At 45.4% G+C, this 21,967-nt stretch overlaps 1 protein-coding gene across 9 annotated transcripts in view; it reads left to right on the forward strand.

Annotated features, from left to right (window-relative positions):
• SIPA1L2 (signal induced proliferation associated 1 like 2) overlaps positions 1–21,967 on the forward strand; it is a 240,798-nt gene that overhangs the window by 85,187 nt on the left and 133,644 nt on the right. The gene's annotated exons all lie outside the window — the stretch shown is intronic.

Consider the following 21,967-nt stretch of genomic DNA (forward strand, 5'->3'; position numbering starts at 1 on the left):
GCCACCCAGGCGCCCCTGTAGTAAGTTTTTAAATTGGAATATGTGGAAGACCTCCAGCTTTGTTCTTCTTTTTCAGGATCTCTTTGTCTATTCAAGGTCCCTGAGATTCCAAATAAATTTTAGGGTGGTTTTTTATATTTTCACAAAACATGTCTTTGGGATTTGGGTAGGGATTGCATTGTGTCTGGAGATCGCTTTGGGTAGAGAATTGACATCTTAACCATGGATTGGAGTCTTCCAATCCATGCACTCGGGATTTCTTTCATTTGTTGAGTCTGATACTTTTTAATACATATTTTTAATAATAATTTTTTATTATATTATGTTAGTCACCATACAGTACATCCCTAGTTTTGATGTAAAGTTCCATGGGAAACATACTGAGGGCTTCAGAGGGGAGGGCAGTGGGGGAATGGGATAGGCTGGTGATACATATTTTTGATGGCAAGGATATAGCTAGGCAGACCTGCTGTTGGCTCTTGCTCTGCCATGGAACACGTTGTGCACCTTGAGACCGATGAGTCCGTTAAGTGTCTCTGAGCTGTGATTTCCTCTTCTTTAAATGGAAGTTGTGTGAATGTTAAATATTGTGTGTCTAGCAATGTGTGTGTGACATCTTACCCTTCCCTTTATGCCTTCCTGCCTACCTTGGGCATCTGGATGTGCACCAGCTTTGTCCTCTGTGATTTCACCAAGGCTTTGCCTGTTGCCTCTCACATTTTTAGACACTTACCCCTGGATGCCTACTCTGATTGATTGATTTTTTTTTTAATTTTTTAATTTTTAATTTTTTTTGATGTAAAGTTCAATGATTCACTAGTTGCATATAACACCCAGTGCACCATGCAATATGTGCCCTCCTTATTACCCATCACCAGCCTATCCCATTCCCCCACCCCCCCTGCCCTCTGAAGCCCTCAGTTTGTTTCTCAGAGTCCATAGTCTCGCATGCTTCATTCCCCCTTCTGATTACCCCCCCTTTCTTTATCCCTTTCTTCTCCTACTGATCTTCCTAGTTCTTATGTTCCATAGATTAGAGAAACCATATGATAATTGTCTGATTTAAATCCGTTTCTCTGCTTTCTCCTTCAGTTTCCCCATTGCAGACTCCAAGTCCAGCTTCAGGCCAGTGGTGACCATATTCCAGTTTCTGTAGGGATCAGATTTGCCTGGCCAAGCTCCTTAGTCTGTGTGCCTGGACCACCTGGGATCCAGCATGTGGAGCAGTGTGGCCTTGGACAAGTGGATTCCATGGGACCAGAGGAAGGGGGGGTGTGGCAATGCCTTTGAAGGACGGCCACTAGCACTGCTTTTGAATTAATGGTTTAATTACACCGTATGCTTGAGTAGTGTTTTATATCTGCCAAAGTACATTCCTACCCCATGGATCTCAAAGATGAGTCAATAGCAGAAACACCTGACGAACTGGTTAAAAACAGTCTGGGGGGCCCACACCCAATCTCATGAGTCAGAATCCCTAGGGGGGTGGCTAGGGAAGTCGTGTTTTTTTAACACACTCTTCTCAGCCAATTTTCTGGCCTCCAGCACTGGTCCACTCTCAGACCTTGGGGAAGCCCTGACCCGTCCCCTCTGCAGGTTCTGGAACCTTCTACCTACAGTGTGATAGGCCATACCTGGTCATGGCTGATGATGGGTCAGAGCATCGCAACCCAACGGACACGATTTCTTGACCCCAGTCTTATCTCCTGTTTTCTCCTCCAGGGATCTGACTTCCCCAAGTCCACGTTGGCATTTGTCCTAAAGCGAAAAAGAGCCAACCGCGTTGCCCTGTTCTGCCTCTGAGTTTTTCACACGAACGTGAAATCTGGGTTTGGTTTTGCTTTTTTTCTTTTCCTTTAGGAGTCTGGGTCTTTGTTCAGATTGAGTCACAGAGTAGCTAAGCCTCAGCATATTTCTTTTATTTATGTATTATTTATTTATTTATTTATTTATTTATTTATTTTAGATTTTATTTATTTATTTGACAGAGAGAGAGCAGAAGCAGGGGGAGCAGCAGAGGGAGAAGCAGGGTCCCCACTGAGCAGGGAGCCTGACATGGGGCTCGATCCCAGGACCCTGGGATCATGACCTGAGCCAAAGGCAGACGCTTCACCGACTGAACCACCCAGGTGCCCCAGGATATTTCTTTTAGATATAAATTCCAGTTCCCCAGACACGGCAGTTGATTTTAGCAGGTATGATATGGCAGAGGCTTTATTGCCTGCGCGAAGCATGTAAACAGTTCTGCAAACTATGTTTACTTTTCACCACCCCAACCCCCATGAAAACTGTGCAGAAATGCGAGGCAGGTCAGTATCTCTCCTGTGCCCAAATGAACATGGAATGGAGTCTCCAGTGAGGAGTGATGAGTGTTCTGGAGGAGTCAAGGTTTCACCTGGAATGATGGTGAGTTCAAACATCACTGTTTGTGTATATCGAGTCCTTCCTGTGTTTCTGGCACGCACCGAGCATTTTGCGTGCCATCGTCATAATTGACCACATAACCCCCGCCCCCTCCTCTAGTCTTCCTCAGCTTAGTGGGGGGAGACTTCGTCCTTCCTGTGAATTAGGCCACAGGTCCTGGAGTCATCCTTGACTCCCCTTGTCCTCTCATCCCGTCCAGCCTGTCCTCATTGGCTATTGCCTGTTCTGCCCTTCTCGTCCAGATTGAGATTCTTCCATCCAGTACCTGCCTATTCTCACCACCTAGTTCAAGTATCCATCACCCACTCCTGCCTGGGCGGTGGCTGGGACCTCACCATTTGGCCTCTTTCCACCTTTGCCCTCCAGACCCTGTTTTTGTTGCAACAGACAAGGTGACTGGAAATCTGAGTCAGATCTCCTCACTACTCCTCCATCCAGAACCTTCCAGGAGAAAAACCCGCTGTGATCTGGCCCCTGCTACCTTTCCAACCCATTTCCCACTATCCTTTCTGGTCTTTGAATGCTCTAGGCTAGCTCTCAAATCCAGTCATTTGTTTTCCCTGACGGGAGTTCTTCAGTCATCCCTCCTTCTGGCCGCCTGTGTGACTCATGCCATCGTACCCCTCCCCAGGTCTTCTGCTTACCCACCTTACTCTTCTGCCATAGCCACACCCATGCCCAAACGTCCCTAACCTTCTTCATCCTGTCCCTTTATGACAATCTCCTTTGGTAGGTTGCGTATTTACTTGTTCCTCTGTATTGTGTGACTTCTGCCAGAATATAAGCACGGGACTTTTCCTGGTTTGCACATCACTGTCTTCCCGATCCTGGAGTAGTTCTTGGAATGTAGTAGGCACCCACAAGTACTGTTGAATGCACACATTGAAAACTCCTGTATAGCTAATGAAACTGAGATCCTAGGGGTATAAGAAATTCACCCCGGGGAAGCACAGTGAGTAAATGACAAAGCCAGGATTTGCACCTCGGTCCAACACGAATGTCTGTGTTCTTACTGTCGAAGAGGAGTTGTAATTGTGGAGTGGAAGGGACAGTTCTGGGGAGGGAACTCCCAAGAAGAAGGTCAGAGGTGGGCATGGGTCTGGTGACTGGGGACACAGTGAGATTTTAAAGGCATTCTTGCAGAATGAAACTAAATTTGGAAAGGACCTTAACTGCTCTATTGAGGGGCTTGAGAAGTTTTGCTTTAAGTTAAAGATAACAGGGCCACCTGGGTGGCTCAGTCGGTTAAGCATCTGACTTGGTTTCAGCTCAGGTCAGGATCTCAGGGTCAGGGTCCTGAAACAAGCCCTGTGTCGGGCTCCATGCTCAGTGCCGAGTCTGCCGGAGATTCTCCCCCCCGCCCCCTTATGTGCATGCTCACTCTCTCTCAAGTAAATAACTTAATTAAAAAATAAAAAAAGAAGTAAAATAAATTAAATAGTTACTCCTACCACATAAAGTTATTGTAGTTAATACTTGAAGAGTCCTTAGAAAATGCTCGATGCAGAGACCGTGTTCACAAGTGTTGCACTTGAGGGTACATCTTGTCAGCAGAGCAAACCCAGGCTGCTGTCACCGGAGTAGAAACTTCTTGTGTTTTGGACTCATGTAAATGGTTTCCAGAGCAGTCCCAATTTCAGATTTCACTTGTTTTCCTCAAAACTAACTAACAAATGTGGATAAGTCGATTGCTTGTTGCTCACTTGTGAAATTGGAGTGGAAGCTATCTCAGTACTTGAGAAAGGGGAAAATNAAATGTGGGTAAGTCGATTGCTTGTTGCTCACTTGTGAAATTGGAGTGGAAGCTATCTCAGTACTTGAGAAAGGGGAAAATAGGCAGATTTCAGAATCACGCATTTAACTTTAGTTTTTATCCTTGAGGATTGCGTCTAATGCCCATGGTGCATGAGAACCACCTTTTAAGGCTATGTATTCCAGGGCTCCTGCCAGAACCTCTGAGCCAGAATTGTGGGACTAGAGCCCAGGAATCCACGTAGAAATATCTCAGGTAGTCTTGAAAATGGGGAACCACTGGTTAAAACAACCCCCAGCCTGTTAACTTCTTTCTTGGAGAGAAGGAATCCTTACCTTTTTGCTCAGAGAATGGTTCCTAAGTTTTGAGCGACCCTTCTGGTCGCCCTGTTTGTTTATGGAGGGACTCAGGCCTGTGCTTTAGGAAAATATCTGTGGCTACAATACGAAGGGACCTGTAAACGCAAGTAGAGTAAAGGGCAAGGCTTTNCTGGTCGCCCTGTTTGTTTATGGAGGGACTCAGGCCTGCGCTTTAGGAAAATATCTGTGGCTACAATACGAAGGGACCTGTAAACGCAAGTAGAGTAAAGGGCAAGGCTTTCTGCCTCCACAGTGGAAGAGCGTTCTGGTTATACCAGAGAGAATTCGGGAAAAACAGGTTGGTTCACCTGTGGTGACGGAAGGGTCAGTAGAAGTTGTGCTTTAATCACCGGGGACGACTCACCCTCAAGTCTGGGAACCAGCACTTCTCTCCCTATTGGCCAGGGTTGGTGGTGAGATGGGGTTTCGTGTGGCTTATGACACGCTGGGTGCCCTCAGGAAGATAGTGCAGACCTCCTGTGGCCCGCTTTTGCCTGCTCTTGGCCCAAGTCCGTGGCACCTATTTATTTCCCATGAGGAAAAAAAAAGTCACACTTGCAGCCCTTTTCCTCTCGTAGCTGAGGAAAGAGAGAAGGCGTTCGTGATGTCTCATTCACCATTCTGTAGTGATGTCCCTTGCTACTCTCCGGTTTTACAGATGTGTGGGTTTTTAATCTTGGCAGCTAGAGTGTGGAGGGGAAGGCTCATGACTCCGATCATGATTTTAGCTAATGGCAGCGAAGGGTAAGAGCAGGAAATCCTCCGTGGGACATCCTCTTGGCTGAACTGCGTTCTGACATCCTGAGCCCGCGCTCATCCACTTTGCTTTACCTGGAAGCTCTTACTAGTCTCCTCCCAGCCGAGAACCATCCATGTCTTGTCCATCCTTCGGTGCCCAGCTTGGCACCTAGCAGGTAGATGGGTAAGTGTTTGCTGCGTGGATGAGTATGATGTAGACTGTCATGTAATGAAGAAACAGAAAGTTCTTTCAGGGTAAAGTTTCAGAGTCAATGAGTGAGTTGGAGGGGGAAAGAGCCATTGAAGTTGGCTTTGAATGCATCAGATTTTGTCACTTCTTTTTTTTTTTTTTAAGATTTTTTTGTTTATTTGACAGAGATAGAGATAGCCAGCGAGAGAGGGAACACAAGCAGGGGGAGTGGGAGAGGAAGAAGCAGTCTCATAGCAGAGGAGCCTGATGTGGGGCTCGATCCCGTAACGCCAGGATCACGCCCTGAGCCAAAGGCAGATGCTTAACCGCTGTGCCATCCAGGCGCCCCAGATTTTGTCACTTCTAACAGAAGTAGAGAGACTTTGCAAGCAAGGGGGACCAGCTAAGCAAAAGCATGGAGGTGGGAGGGTACAGGGCTTGGCTGCGCAGCTCTTTTCAGCTGTAGTGAGATCCGTGTGACCCAAAATAGGGCATTTTCATAATACTGCATTCAAATAAAAAGGAGAAAGGGCAATGACTAGCAATGAGTGTTTGGGGGCCCTGGGAAAAAATCCATTTTACTCCTGACTAGTCGTGTGACCTGAGGCAAATCACTTATAACAGGAGGGTGTCAGAATAGAGTAGCTCCCTGAAGAGCTCATGTTGCGATTGTGAGTCTAAAGCAGAGACTGATGCTCAGAGCCCTAGACCGTGCTCTCTGGCACAAGGGGGACAAAATGCTGTCGTTGGTAGTGTTGTGGCGGTTTTGATGTTGTTATTCGGTTGTGGTGTGGTTGGGAGAGTGTCCAGTCCATTGCTGTGCCAGTCAAGTGCTCCTAGTAGAAGCCACCTGGGACCAAAACACCACTGGCTGGGAAGCTGGGCCTGTGACTAGGTGATGCTAGGCTGGGTGGGGGGGGCTGCTGCCTTTCTCAAGGCCCAGCACCTGCCCTTCAGAATGGTTCTAAGAAGGGCAAAGAGGAGGAGCAGGGGGAGAGCCTGCAGAGATGTGCCACCCATGGGTGCCCAAATTCGTTCATGCTCAGTGACCCCGCTCACTTCCAGTGGTGACCCTCTGCAGGGCAGGGCAAGCCTCAAAGCATCCCTTCTTCTGAAATCGCCCCCTTCCTCCCTCATATGTGTACCCATCTTCTGCATTCCCTCAACCCTGTTCCTTCCCTTAAGCCTCAAAGCAATGGATGTTATGTTTTTCTTTTTGCTTCAAGTTTGCACATTTGGATTAGGTTGGCTTCTTTTGGACAAAATCAGTAATTCCGTTTTGTTTTGTTTTTATTCCCAAGTTTTATAGGCTGTATGTAAATTGGCGAAGCTGCTGGTTACAGTAGAAAGGATCAGGCAGCCTAGATCCTGGTTTTGATTCTCTTGACTCATGGTCATTAGATTGTAGGCAAATTACTTGTTTCATTGCCCTAAGGTTTTCTTCTTTATCTNAAAGGATCAGGCAGCCTAGATTCTGGTTTTGATTCTCTTGACTCATGGTCATTAGATTGTAGGCAAATTACTTGTTTCATTGCCCTAAGGTTTTCTTCTTTATCTGTTAATTGGGGAGAGAAGTCTCTGTCTTGTCTTGCCAGAGGTTTTCCTAGGATCAAATAGACATAAAAAGAGTTTTGAAAATTGAAAATCCCTAAATAAAGGGGATACACATATATTAACATTTTATGATAAAGGACAAATTATAAGTCAAACAGGTTCTTTAGGTCTACCTGTCATTTTCATGAAGCTTATGGTGATATAGATGATTTATTTATTTGCTTGCTGACATGAGATCCCTTTTCCCTCTTTGATATTCTGTTTGTTTCTCAGGACTGATAATCATCATAATTGCCATTTCTGGGTCTCTCTCTTATTCATTAACCTAGAAATTCAAAGAAGGTAGTGACTTCTCATGAACATAAGTTTATAAAGGAAATAGGGTTTTTTAGTGTTATTTTTATTTTAATAAAATCTTGCATGTCATATTAGGTGGCTGTCTCTTACTTTTTTTCTTCAAGGTAAGATCTTGGAGTCAGGGACTTTTAAAAAAAATAACCCAAATTAATTAGCGTGCATCTGTAATTCCAAGTGGTTTAACTTTCCTTTCTTACATAGCATTCGGTTCAGACTTTTGAAATTCCATGTCAAGTCTGTCGAAGAAGAGTTTCCACTTCAGGGCACTGGAATTCATTCTCTGTGTCTAGTGAGATGAAAATGTGTCCCTCTCAAAGCAAATGTCTCATTAACGGAGGACATTATGGGAAGAAAGTTCCTTCAGGATTCCTTCCACCGTGACCCCTGGATTTGAGTTTCCAGGGAACTCTGTGTTCAGGAATCCTGAGTGAGTTTGCCCTACAGCTGGTTAGCAGCACTAGGACCGTTATGGGTAAAATCAGCCAGCCGGTGAAAAGCATGAATGAATCCAACCCCCACCCCCGCCCCCGCCTCCAGTCTCCCTGCGCTGTCCACTGACCTCAGTATCTGTGCTTCACATTTCCTTTTTTTGTGAGGATGGTTTTATTGGTGGATAGGGATGGAGAATTCGGACTGCACACAGTGGTAGCTATGAAATCGAGTCTTTCTAACGTTTTCTCCCATTACATCTGTGCTTTATTGATGGCCGAGCCTTCCGGGAAGCTGGTGGTTCTCTGTCAGTGACTGTCCCCGCCCCCCTGAGCCTCCCTCTGTGTCCCTCAGCCGTGAGAAGCAGGCCCTGCAGGGGACTAGAGCAGGCGGCCAGCGTGGGGCTCCTGGGAGGGGACGTCACCGTCTTCGCAGCTCTGGTCTGCGGCACCCTCCTGGCAGTAGGGTCGCGGCCACAGGTTCAGCTGGAGGATGTGAAGCCCACTCCTGGCTTCTCTCCCTCGAAGGTACAGCCAGGGCAGGGCCCTGCAGTGTCCACCTTTTAACAATTAGTCCAGCGTGTGGATCGTCAGCTCAGGGCAGGACTTGTTGTTGGTGCCAGTATGTCGATTCTGGAACTGAAAGAACTCCCGAGCAGCGGGTCATGGGATCCTGTCAGAAATGCACACTTCCGTGCAGCACGCGGGCGAGGATTTTACACTCAGGTGATGCCAGGGTCCCGGGTCCCGGGTGAAGATGGTGAGTGCAGGGACAAGGCTGCGGAGGCCAGGTCTGTGTTCTCCTGCCCCCCTGTAGCTGGCCCTCAGGAGGGGGGTGCCACAGGGAGCGGAGGTGCACTGGACTCTCCTCAAGGGTTACAAGTGGGTGATCAGAGTCTGGGGCTGAGTGGAAATGTCTTACGTAGATCGTGTTCAGTAATACTCTCTTCCTTAGAGTTTCACCAACAGTTGGGTCAGTTTCACTTCCTGCTTCCCCTTGCTCTCCTGGCTCCCAGTCCTCAGTCTGACTTGGGAACAGCGTCGTTCCTCGGTGAGGTGGAAAGATCATCTGCGGGGGACTCCAGAGACAGACAGGAATAAACCACTTAACCCACTCGGGTTTCCTCATGCTTACTTACCAGATGCCAATACTACTCCTCTACTGCAATTGTGAGCTGTTTAATGTCTTCAGAGCGCTTATGCGTGCTTTCTCATTTGGTCCCACAAGACCTGGCTGAGGTGTGCTGGGCAGACTCAGGCGCCATTGTGCAGAAGAAACTGAGTCAGTGAGTGCGTGCACGGCTCAAGGGCCCACAGTCAATCATGTCCCCGGGGGGAGACACAACCTTCTCCATTCCAGATTTCCCAGGCACTGCTGCCTTGCAGGCTCTTGGCGGGTGTAGGGCGTATGGAAATATATTCCAATGCGAGGTATTCCTGTTCTAACCACAGTGTCGTCCCAGGGTGTGGGAATAAAGGGCAGTATTTTTGTGAATACCTGCTATAAAAAAGCCATGCACTCTAATAAATGAGTCAGCAGTAGCTGTTGGTCAACTGACACAGACATCCACTGCGTGCTTACGTATCTTACTGTGGGACTTAGAGCAATGGGAGGAAGCTGATGGTCATCTCATTGTACGTAACTGAGTCATACGCTCTGAGTAACGTAACATCCATCGGTTTTACGGACAATTCAAAAAGCCATTTCCTATTTATTGGATTTAAAGGTGATATGTACATGGGTCTGCATGTTCATCATATATAGTTACGTAACTTGGACATGGTAGAAAAACACAAAGAAGAGCGAAAAGCATGCATAAGCCTATCCGTAATAGGTCATCACCATAGGCGAGGGTGCTTCCTTGCAGTACTTTTATGTATATAGTTTTAACATCAGGTTTTGTATTTGGCTCTTCACGTTATCCTAAGTTGTAAATTCCAACATCATGCGTATTCAAAGAACCTTTTTTGGACTGTGTCGTATTCCGTTGTATCGTACTTACCATATGAGTGAGGCACAGTAACCCCTGGCGGCTGGCTTTTATGACTGCTCCAGATTTTTCAGTCTTGCAGTTTTGGAGTGAGTATCTTTCTATTGACGTTTTCCCCCCACATCTTTTATTTTTTGGGTAAATTTTTGAGTTGTAGAAGTATTGAGCCAAACGACTGTCTTTATCGGGGTTCAGAGGGAGGTGCTGTCCGCGGCACAGGGGGCTCTCCATCCCCGGTCCTCACTGGCACAGAGTGGAATGTGTGTGCACAGGCGTGTGGGTAACTTTTATAACACGCTGGGTGGAAGTACTGTCCTATCCTTTTAACTCATTTCTTCTTTTACTTAGTATGCATGTGTGAATCTTACCCCGCTCAGCTTCTCGGGGATTAGCAAGCTCTGTCATTCATCCTTACTGCTCCCCAGCAGCCCCCCGGCATCCAGTACAGTGCCTAATAGAACTGAATACGTTTATTTACTGGAGTAACAAAGGCTTTTTTGTATCAGATAATAAACCTTGTAAAGCTGTTCAGCGAAACTCGGTGTCCTGTAATTCAAATACACACGAGAATGGTGGGAAGGTGGCTCTGAGTGTGTGATTAGTGAATGCTGTTTGTTGTGTATTTGCTGCTAAAATTACTATTCTTTAACAATCAAATACTAGACTATTGTATGGATTGGTGGGGTTTTCTTTTCATGCTCAGTCGAGAGGAAGCATCTTCAGGTTTGATGGCTTTTTGGTTTACTTGTTGCATTTTTACAAAGAACACATTGAAGGTAGCCACCTTTGTGTTTGAATTCAGTTTTCTATAGTATTGATTGATTGGAGTTTTGGGGAGCAAGATGAGACAGACCTTCGCTCTGTAAGAGTTTTCCCTGTGAATTCAGCGGAAAATAACAGAAGAGAGTGAGAGGATTGGTTCTCTCTGAGGAACACAACAGGAAGGCTCACAGATAGTATTTTCTCCAAGCTCTAGCCTACCAGGTTTTTCTTATAAAATGCTCTGGTCCTCTTCATTGCCACCCATGTCCCTAAACCTTTATTTAAAGAATAGCATAGATTATTTTCTGTGATTTTTATATGAAAATAACAGAAGGACATTCGAAATCCATGGGCACTAGATTGAAATTCTTTTTCTTTTCTTGTGTTCTCCTAAGACACAAATGCCTCAGCTTAAATTATTAATTGGAACGTCTGATTTCCTCCTGTGTTATCTGTAATTCAGGGGCCACATAGCTGGAAAAATGTATCAACTAATAACCTCCTGAGGGAAGGAAGTGCAGGGCTATCTCTTTTTATCTGTCTCTGATTTAAAAGATTTAATGGAAAACAGTCAATACCCACAGCTGTTCTGTCTCCTTGAAAAAAATTCCATGATCAAAATATTCCATTTAACAAAATGGCTCTTTGTTTATTCTCCTTTTGACATTAGCTGGCTGGCTGGATAGGAAAAGCAGCTTACTACCAAGAATCGATTCCTGTGTTTTATTGACACACCAAAAGTTAGAAAGTTCCAAATAATCTCGTTATCATTTCATAGAGTCCCTAAAATAATTTGAAATAGAAGTTGTAGCTGGAGGAGGGTCGTACCTGAGTGGAGATTGTTTTGGGCGTTTCCTTCCCCTTCTGAAAGCTTCTGTTTGCCTCTTGGAGAGTCAGATTAACCATTGCAGATCAGTTAGTGCTTTGTTTTGTTATCGTTTTATGTATAGAAACCAGCAGTTACCCTGTTAACGTTTTGTAAACAAGGCGGTGCTCCTTGGGGAAAGTTATGTATCTTACTCATTTTAATTGCTCAATTTTAAGCCAATTAGTTAATAAATATTTATTCATATGTAAAACAGCTTTGTCAGCTAATATTTTTAGATCTTATCATATAGGAAACTCAAGGATAAGCACTTTGCATCTACATTTCATTGACTCTTTAGAATAATCCTTTGAAATAGATAAAATCATTTTACAGATAGGAAATTGACGCCTAGAGACAATGTGTAACTTGCTAGCATGTGGTAGATCCTGGATATTTGCCGAGTGCCCATGTGCAAAGACATGTCTGTGCCTTCACAGTGCTTAGAGTTTAGGGGAGGTTTGTGACAAGTGCATAGGCTGGTATACATTGCGAATAACATATGGTAAGGAAGAAGGTGTGGGGTCCTATTGGAGTCCAAATGAAGACAAGTTAGAACCAATATTAAGATTTGAGAAGGCTTCCAGCTAACCCAACATATGGATTGAGGTCTGACTAATAACACCTGGCATCAAGGTAGAGGGAAAGAGTCTCAAAGAGTCTTTGGGTGGGAGAAGAAGCCTGTGCACAGCACCTTGCATAAGAAAATTCAGGACAGGGGCACCTGGGTGGCTGAGTCGGTTAAGCATCCAACTCTTAATTTCAGCTCAGGTCATAATCTCAGGGTTGTGATACCGAGCCCCATGTCGAGCTCCACGCTGGGCATGGAGCCTGTTTAAGATCCTCCCCCTCCCCATTCCCTCTCTAAAAGAAAAGAAAAAGAAAGAAAAGAAAAGAAAAGAAAATGCCCAGGAGACATGAAATGTGGAGTTTCAGGAGCTGAAGAAGGGGCCAGGCAGCTCCTCATGGACCAGATCATAAGTGACCTTTGTTACCTATGGCAGTCAGGCTTTGTCGTGACAGAAATGGGGGACTATTGAAGGAATTTATGATAATGTAAGAAAAATAAGGGAGTAGTCTAACTGTGGTGGGGGCAGTTGAAATAGCAAGTTGTATGTGAATTTGGAAACATTCAGAAGGTAGAACTGACCGGCCTTGGGATGGATGTGGACTGTGAGGGAAGACAGAATGGGCACGCTGGGCTTGGGTGGCAGGTGCATGGTGGTGCCACTCCTGAGCTGGGTGGAGGAGGGGCGTGTGCGGAGGGCATGGGCAGGAGGACATAAGCTGTCATAACTCAACCTGGCAGTGTTTTGTAGGAGACGTCTTTGGGCTTGTGGATAGGTTTCAGAGTCATCTGCGTAGAGATGGCATAGGAAACTGCTAGAACTGTGCAAGGCAATGTATGGAATTAAGAAAAGGCAGCCTAGAATAAACTCTGAGTATCATCAGCATTTAAAGAAGACCAGAGGAGGATCCAGCAAGGAAACCAAACAGAATCAAGAATCACTTTGTCCCATGAATGTGCTGTGATGACATGTCGATTCAGGACTTTGGGGTACTTTGGTTTGCAACCATTTCAATTTAGATGGATGGATGTAAGTTAATCATGAGTGCCAACTAAGTGCCAAGCATGACTCTAAAGGCCGGGGGTATAAACGTGAATAGGGTAGATCAGGGCCCTGCTCTGATAGAGCTTACAGCTGCCTCACTTAGAAAGTCACACAGGAGCACAGACCTTGGTTTGGCCCTTTTATTCACCATGGATTACAATTCAGTGTAGACTCATAAATGTAGGGTTCTAGTGGAGACCAAATCCTTTAGGCTTTTCACTGGGGTCCCTGCTTTACTCTGATGAAAAAAAATCCTGAATTCCACCAAGGGGATCAGCTTTTCTGGGCACATCACTTAAGAAATTCTCCAAATAGCAACGTGGAGTACTTCAGAAAATTAATAGTCTAACACCGATGTGAGCATTCCACCAAGAAAAGATTGGATGCTCCTTACAAATCTTACGTTACCCTTATTAGTTACAAAATCCCAAGTTTTGCTCTTTTTAATATTCTCATGCCCCAGAATATTTACCTTCCCATTGTTTAGTTTAAGATAAATATCTAAGAGCTAATTTTCAAGGCCAGATCTACCAAAAACTTAGCAGTCAAAAGGATGACTATTGAACTTGTATATTTATGACCATTTATGACCATTAATCCTTCATAACAGCCCACTTGTCAAATTGTCTCATTTCCTTGATTTTAGCAGTCTACGATGATAAGAATTTGAGTTAATGGATTGTTTTATAGCCCGTTAGCCGTAACTTCACTTAATGCCAGGCCGAATGTCCCTGAACGCAGCAATTTTATGGTGAACGCATTTCAGGTGCTCAGACTTTGGTGCAGGAACACCTCAGCTCTTCCCCTGCCTTCCTGGTCACAGAGAGGGTAAAAGTGGGGGCAGTGTGTTCCTCCTTTTATCCCTTGCCCAATTATACATGTTCGTATTAAAGCTGATGGAATATGAGTATGAAAAATAGGCATTTTTACAGTAGTTAGGCTTTTATTATAAGTCTGCCATATAATTTTAACCATTTTTTGCCTTGAAAGAGGCTCATAATTTGTGTATTTTGTGGTTTCAATCCATTTGCTACAGCTGCAATCCTGATAAGTGGCTCAATTATAACTGTAATATTGGTCTTAAAGACTCACTGATGTCTCATGGAAAACTTTGAAAAACATTTTATCGAAAGACAATTACGCTTAAATACCGCATTTTTTCCATTTCTCTGTTCTATCCTTTACAAATTATTGCCAAGACCATTAGCATGAGAACAGATTATTTGCTCAAGCTCTGAAATTCTTGGATTTCTCAAGTTGTGGGTTGCTGCCTTTCTGAGCTAGCCTTGGCATCCCTGGAGGCCACCCCACGACCCGTGTGGTCACACAGGTTCACATGTAGGGTTTTTTCAAGTGCCCACAGAGTGCTGGTGACAACTTTCCATTTTTACTGGGGAGCAAGAGTCACAGAATTGGGTGAAAAGTAAGAATAACTGGAAACTCTGGGGAGGAAGGGCAGTGTCCTTGACATCCAACATGACCTCAGAGAAAGGAAGAAAGCTGTAGAAACATGTTCGAGGTCCATTTTAATTAATGATCATTCTGAGGTGAGCTCTGCACCTTCTCCTGTCTTGGCAAACGGTCAGTGTCCAGGTGTGGGTAGTTACCTGGGTATCGGTGCTGCTGATTTGGCCCGCCTACAGATTATTAGTCTTTATTAAGTCTCTTTATTAAGGCCTAAAGAAGGAATTAAATGACTTCTTTTTGTTGTTGTTGTTTAATTTTTTTAACCACACCAGGTTGGCAGTGTGAGTTCAGTTAGCCCTGACGTTAGGCATGTAGGATGTTTTAGGATACGCTTAAGAAGCATCTCCATTAATTAAGGCAGGACGGTGCAAGTGGTCAGGGTGGTGCCCATTATACACACATACTGGGGTCTGTTTTATTTTACCCCTCATATTTGATGAAATAACACTTCTGTCTCGTGTGGGGAAAAATACCGTGGCCTTTTTGTTGGAGAACATTGCAGAACTCTCATACCAGTGTTTTACCGTCTGTTCGAAGGATGGAACAACGTAAAATCACCGAGAGGAAAGACAGGAGCAGATGCAGGGTTGTTCAATAAAACAGGATGTGGGGTTCTGCGGGTCATGCGGCTTCGTCTCTGACTCGGACGTGAGGCCCAGGCGCCCGTCTGACCAGGTCCTCTGATTGTACGCTTTCCCTTTGCCGTCCTTTGGTGGAGCGATACCACTCGTGGGCACGCATCCAGAGCCCCGGGATGCTGGCACCGCGCCCGCTCGAGAAGAGTGGCGCGCTGTGAACCATCAGCCTCTTTGCCTGGCTCCAAGCAGGACAGAGACTGATGGGGGGTTGGCTGGAGGAGCCTGATGTGGGGCTCGATCCCAGAACGCCGGGATCACGGCCTGAGCCGAAGGCAGACGCTTAATGACTGAGCCACCCGGGTGCCCCTGTTCAAAAGTCTTTATAACCTTTCAGTCATGTAACACATTCCCTATGCCCCAGGGTGTCCCAGAGCATGGAAATATTTCAGTGCCTATTTCCTGTGTTAAGAGCATAAAACCTTCATTTTTATGTCAGGGAAAAAAAAGATTTGTGTTTGGGGGGTTTTCCTAAGTATAGGCGTATGTTTTTCTGTATCCTTAACATGTGTGCGTCAGTAGTTAAAGCATTTGCTATGAAAATATTAATGGCAGTATCATAAACTCCAATCTTGGTTCTTCTATATCATTATAAAAAAACGTTTCAGTAAATCACTGAAATTATGTTTGCGTACAATACATTTTTCTATCGCTAATTAAACCTCCAGTAAAAATAGAGGTTATTATGGCTCCTGGGCCGCTCTGTCCCACAAGCTTCAGGAGCACAGGCTTTCCTCTGGTTGGCTCGTGGTGGACAGATCCTGCGCAGGGGCAGACACAGCTAGGAGAGTAAGCCTTCTGGGGGAGCACAGAACGTCTTGAAGATTCTTGGACAACTTAGCTGTTTTGCTGTGGCTGAGGGAATTAGTAGGTGTTTGGTGGCGGTGCCTGATTCTTGTCATGTGCAAATACCAGTGTACAGACAAGGCATCTTCCATTCATAGCCCCAGGCTATTTGCACACACTTAGGGAGGGGTGTCTATGAGTACAGTGGGCAGTTCCTCCTGGGGCTTGGCTGGCTTCCTGGCTTCCCGGAGGTGGGCGAACCCAGCCTGCCCAGCGCTTGCTTGATCATGTGATCTTGGCTACTTGGCTTGAAGCCAAGTTAGCACGTTGAGCTGTTGTAAGAATTAAATGAGATGATGTAAATGCAAACACCTAGCCAGTGCCTAGTCCACAAACGGGCAGTTGTTTTCGTCTCTGGCTTCTTGGAAGGTGAGAAATGAGGTGGGTTGGGGTCAGGTCGTGGAGGGGTCCTGAGGAGAAATTTATGTCTTATTCTGTGTCAGAGGGAAATGACTAAAGGTTTTTGAAGGTTCTGCCTGACTGGACCTGATCAGACGTGCTGCAGGAAGGTCATCGCGGTACCATGTTTAAGATTAGAGTCGGACGCATTTTAGAATTTTATGACAAGATAACTTCACACTCTATGTAAGGGGGCTTCTTTAAAGGACGAATAATTCCTTATGGATGAAATACCCACATTTTCAAGCCATAAACGCAACTCTGCCTGTAGGCAGGAGATTGAATTACGTGACTGCAGTATCTCTATGGCGGGGGTCTCAGAAATGTTTGTATTGAGATTAACTATGAAATGAAATTTGCCTTTTTCAGGCAGTAGAGAAATTACCGAAGAGCCCGGAGAGACTTTCCCAAGGTCACGTGAGGAGGTGGTAGCAGTCCAGTGCTATTTACACTGCTCATGATAACTTTGAATTATTACATCCTTAACTACAAATGCTGAATATTCAGAGGACATTTTTATGTATCAGATGCGTTGTAATAAAAAAGGAACGGAACTGTTTTGTCTCTTCTGGTCGGGGTCTGGGTCGGTATTTTTTAAATAAAGGACAGAGAAAGAGAAATTTGAGGCTCAGCTGAAGACTCCACATTCCTTCCCTGCCTCGTTCGCTATCTGTGTGTCTGTAGGATTGAGGCTGCCCTTGCCTCTGGGTCACGCACCTGGGCTCTGCTTTCAAAGAGAACCCTGCTCCCGGGGACAGCCTGTTTGTGCAAGTGTGCCAGAAACTAGCGTTTGGTTAGTGCTGATGTGATTTTCTTTCATGGTTTCTTTCATTTTGTTAAAATATCAGTAAAAAGCTTCAGACCAGCAGATAAAATTGATGGGAGCTAAAGTCCAAGTTTAACTGAACACTTTTATTATGTAAGCATCATTGCATTGTGTTGACTTGCTGTCTTAACTTCCAGGTGCAAATACTGGCAAGAAAGTAATTCAGGATTTGTTCAGTGTCAATAAACCTGGGGTTTTAGGAGAAAAAGTAAATCACTTCAATCTCATTTGTTAAAGACACGCTAGGTGGCACGTGGACCTCAGAATGCAGGAAACCATAGATCTCAGTGTTACAGGTATTGCGTTTTCTTTCCTTTTCTTTTCTTTCTTTCTTTTTTTTTTAAGATTTATTTATTTGAGAGATGGAGAGCACGCACACATGTGTGCAACCGCAAGCAAGGGAGGGGTAGAGGGAGAGGGAGACTGAGAATCTCAGGCAGACTCCGTGCTGAGCATGGAGCCTGACTTGGGGCTCGATCCCAAAACCTTGAGATCATGAGCTCACCAGAAATCAAGAGTCAAACATTCAACCAACAGAGCCATCTAGGTGTCTCCAGGTTTTGTGTCTTCTTATCATCAAAGGGATTTCTGTTCAGTATGTTTCCTGGACTCGAGAGCTGTTTTCTTGTTGAAAGTAGTAAACCGTTTGTAAGTGGCAAGCCCAGAGATGAACTCTCAAGAACTCCGTGTCATGTCCACCACAAAGTGGGTGCTCTGGGAGTGTTAAGGCGGCCCATGAAAGCGATGGATGTTGCTGATAATATTCTGGGCAGGTTTTAAATTTTATCAGCCTGCTCCACCAAATGGACCCCTATCCCTCCTGCCCTGCCCTCCCCACTCCCCCCTCTGTTTCTCTGCACAGTTTCCCTTCTGCATCTGCCCCCAGCTGCTCCTCCTGCTTCCTTTCCTTTCTTCCTCCCCTTTCTCTGCCCTCTCCGCTCTGACGTGTCTGTAAACTGCCAGACAGCCCTGGCTGGCCTTCGTCGTCCTCCTCTCCTGCCTGACCTCAGCACCCTGGGCTGTGGGTTTCTGTGCGCAGCGAAGGTGTGGGAGGACGCCCAGGGAAACCTGGTCACGGATTGGAAGGAGCCACTGCATTGCCCTCTGGCTTTTGTAATTGGTGCTTTTGATCTGACCTGGTCACTTAGAGAGAAGAGGGCTGAACCTGTGGAAAATGCAGCCCCGGACTTGGTCTTGGGCACTGCAGCGACCCCGCGCCTCGGTATGGATGTCTGTTTTTCGTCTGGGCCTTCCAGTCCACACAAAATTAAGATCCAGTAACAGAACCTGTGGCATCAAGCTCACAGGAGCCAGTTCTGCCAGGTCCTTGGGGCCTTCTGATCCGAGCGCGTGGACCTCAAGCTTCCAGTGGACAGAGGCCGGCCCCAGGGTGCAGCGCCAAACTGCCAGGCTCTACTTCTAGAAGGCTGGGGGAGTGGTGCTGCTTGCCGGTCAGATCAGAATCGGCACAGTGACGGGTACTCAGCCTTTCCAAGATCATGGGTTAAGGGCAGGACCGTGGGGGCCCAGATCTACTCCGTGGGGATGCAGAGTAGACTGAACAGTGCCTTCCTGAAAGATGCAGGCTCGGGGATCTCTCTGCAGGCCTCACCCATCCTCGTAAACGTGGCTTTCAGGGCTCAGCTGGACTCCAGGTTAGCACCTGTTGGCCTCTGACCTCTTCCATAAAGTGAACAAGTTACACTGAGTGCTTTTGAATGTTCTTGCCTCACCTTTGACTCCACCTCAGGACTTCTCCCACTTGGAAAGACTCCTTCATTCAAACTCCTCGGGGCCTTGCCTAAGGACCCAGCTGGTCACCGGGGTCACAGAAGACTCCCAGGCAGGATTCTAGCCCACGGGGCTTCGTCTGCCAGATTAACCAGAGGGACTGAGCCGCTTTGCTAACAGTGATGCTTATAGTGAACTTGGTGGAGGGCTGGAGACTGCTGATAAATGAACTTCCCGTTGCTTGACAGAGGACACCTGAAGGAGAGGCATTCTCATTCTGGGGTGCCATGAACAGAACCCATGTGACCGGTAGGGCACCTGCATCAGCCATCTAAACAGTTTTAGGATGCATTGAAAATAAGGTAGATAAAACTGCATCTCTGGAATATTCGTTGGCTGGACTGAGGAGCTGACAAAAATAGGAAGAAGAACATGGTATTATATATCCTAACAGACTGAGATGCCAAGGTCACATTTTGGTTTTCTTCCTGACTGGTGAGTCAGCCAGCCCGCTGTGGCTTTCCTGGACGAGTAACTGTAATTCAGGAGACGATCTGAGATCTCTGCTCAGAGCACCTTTCTATGGCCACAAAGATCGAGACATAGTTTTTCTTATCTTCACAGTTATGTGTGTGGGGGGTGTGCGTACGTGTGTGTGTACAGGTTTTTTTTTTTTTTTTAGCATGTGTAGACAAAACACTAAAGTTTCAAGATTACACAAAGTAGAAATGAGCAAAATAAAAGCTCTTAAAGATGACACCGTTCTCTGTAGTGATTCTCTTTGGATAACTTGCAAACAGCGGGATAGGTGTTGAATTTTAGGTGATGCTATTTGATGCCAGTGGTGAAAAGGTTTTAATGGAAAATGGCTGTGGCCTTTCTGGAAAGGGGGTCATGTAGCGTCACATAGAACGAGGCTTTGAAAGAATCAGATCTTGTTAGGACACCAGTCATTCTTTTACTCAGGGTTATTCTTGGGGTATAAAGCCCTTACTGAGGGTCACTTACTGCCTCTGCCATGTTGGAGAAGGGAAGTGGGTGCTTGTAGGATCGGAGACCTTGTAGACTGCTCTGGCCTGGGCTGTGTTGGAAGTACCCCAGCCTGCTGGAGTCTTTCTTGTTTACACACTCCACAGAGCCGAATGCTGAGTCCTGGTTCAGCATTCACCCCCTCACCTGCTTGACCAGTGACTGGCCAGTGATCGACTGGAGATAATTGAGCTTGGCCCTCCTGCCCTTGACATTACTGAGACTTTTTTGTTGTTTAAACAGTTGGCCCTTGAACAACAGGGGATTGGGGGGGGGGCAACACCCCATGCAGTGGAAAATCCATGTATAACTTTTGACTCCTTCCAGAACTTAATTACTAATAGCCTATTGTTGACTAGAAGCCTTACTGGTAACATAAACAGTCGCTAGACAACATTTTGTCTGTTATATGCATTACATCCTGCATTCTTACAATAAAGAAAGCTAGAGAAAAGAAAATGTTAAGCAAATTATAAGAGAAAATACATTTACAGTACTGTACTATATTTATTGAAATCTGCCTGTAAGTGGACCTGCACAGTGCAAACCCATGTGGCTCAAGGGTCATTTGTACTCAGCAAACATTAACGAGGACTCACACCCAGCCTTCAGCCACTGACGGCTATAGAATTCTCTGGGAGAGCATCACAGATAGCTTTAATGACATTTATTGCCAAAAGCATTCTACCCAGCATATTTTTGTCATTCAGGATGATTTTAAGAAATGAGTAATAGATAAGCCCTAAATATCTTCATGAGAGGTAGAAACGTTGCACGCGGTGCAAGGATCACGAGGAAAACAGTAATAGTCACTGTTGAACTCACAGCATAGTGGGAGCACTGTTCTAAGCTTCACCTACGTTAGCACAGTTAGGCCTGGGAGGTCGGTCCTGTTGTTCTCTCCATCCTACAGATGGGAAAACTGAGGCTCTCAAAGCTTAAGTCTCTTGGCTGAGTCATAGGGTCAGTGCGCGTGGAGCCATGATTCTGAGCTCCGTGTCTTGACTCCGCACCCGTGCTGTCATGACACCGTGTCTTCCATCCCAGGGGTGGTGGCCGCTTCATGTATCCCTGGTCACTTCATGTTTCAGATCTGGGAATTTCAATATGTATTTACTGTAAAATCTGGGATCTGGGAGCTGTAAAAGAGAGAAGAATTGCTCCTTTTGTTCTTTTGAAGCGACTCTTGTATTTTGCTCTTGTGTTTTACTTACACACTTGTGCGCATATAATATTTCTTATTCCTGTTGATCAAAATAGGATTTGTTCCAGGACCTATAGGACATACTGTAATTATAGATTACTTGATACCAAAAATTAATGGAGTTAATTAAATTAAAGCACATTCTTTGGAACATAAACATCTTAAGCCATTACACTTCCCAGATATTTGGACACAAGAGAAATTGTTTTTTTAACATTTCAGTCTGTGTCACATGACCTGTTCTCCTGTCAGCCAGTCATCTTAAGTTTTTTTAGGCAGAAGGTCTTTTATTTCTTTCTTTTAAAGTGAAATCATTCATAGAAATATTACAGTGAGGAGAGAAGAAGGCACTTAGAGACTTAGAACTTCTAGGGTTTTTTAATTTGTTTTTTGAGAATCCCTTCTCGTTAATCTGCTTCCAGATATTTATTGGTGTTGTGGGCTCTCTCTTGTTTCAGTTAAACAGCTCAATCATTTTGTAGCCTGATTCCTCTTAGGTTTGACTTTTTCTTTGAGAGCCTGGGCTCTCATGCCTGGATTCAAATCTTAGAACTAGAAGATGGCCCTGAATGTCTTTGAATCCTGAGTATTAAATCGGATTCCCTCCAGTTTTCCTTTAAGAGCCTTGTGTATGTGAAAGCCACCTCCATACATAAGACATGGGTAAGAGTATTCTACTCCAGGATTGCGGAGACAAAGCCGTGTTGTCAGTGGAGGGAAAGGGTGGGGTTGTGGTCCCTAACGTGGTGTAACGTGGTTCTTAGGTAACATTGCTTTGGTTTTTCCCTATTCATTC

The sequence above is a fragment of the Ailuropoda melanoleuca genome, chromosome 6, assembly GCF_002007445.2.
Source record: "Ailuropoda melanoleuca isolate Jingjing chromosome 6, ASM200744v2, whole genome shotgun sequence".
In the NCBI taxonomy this organism is placed as follows: domain Eukaryota; kingdom Metazoa; phylum Chordata; class Mammalia; order Carnivora; family Ursidae; genus Ailuropoda; species Ailuropoda melanoleuca.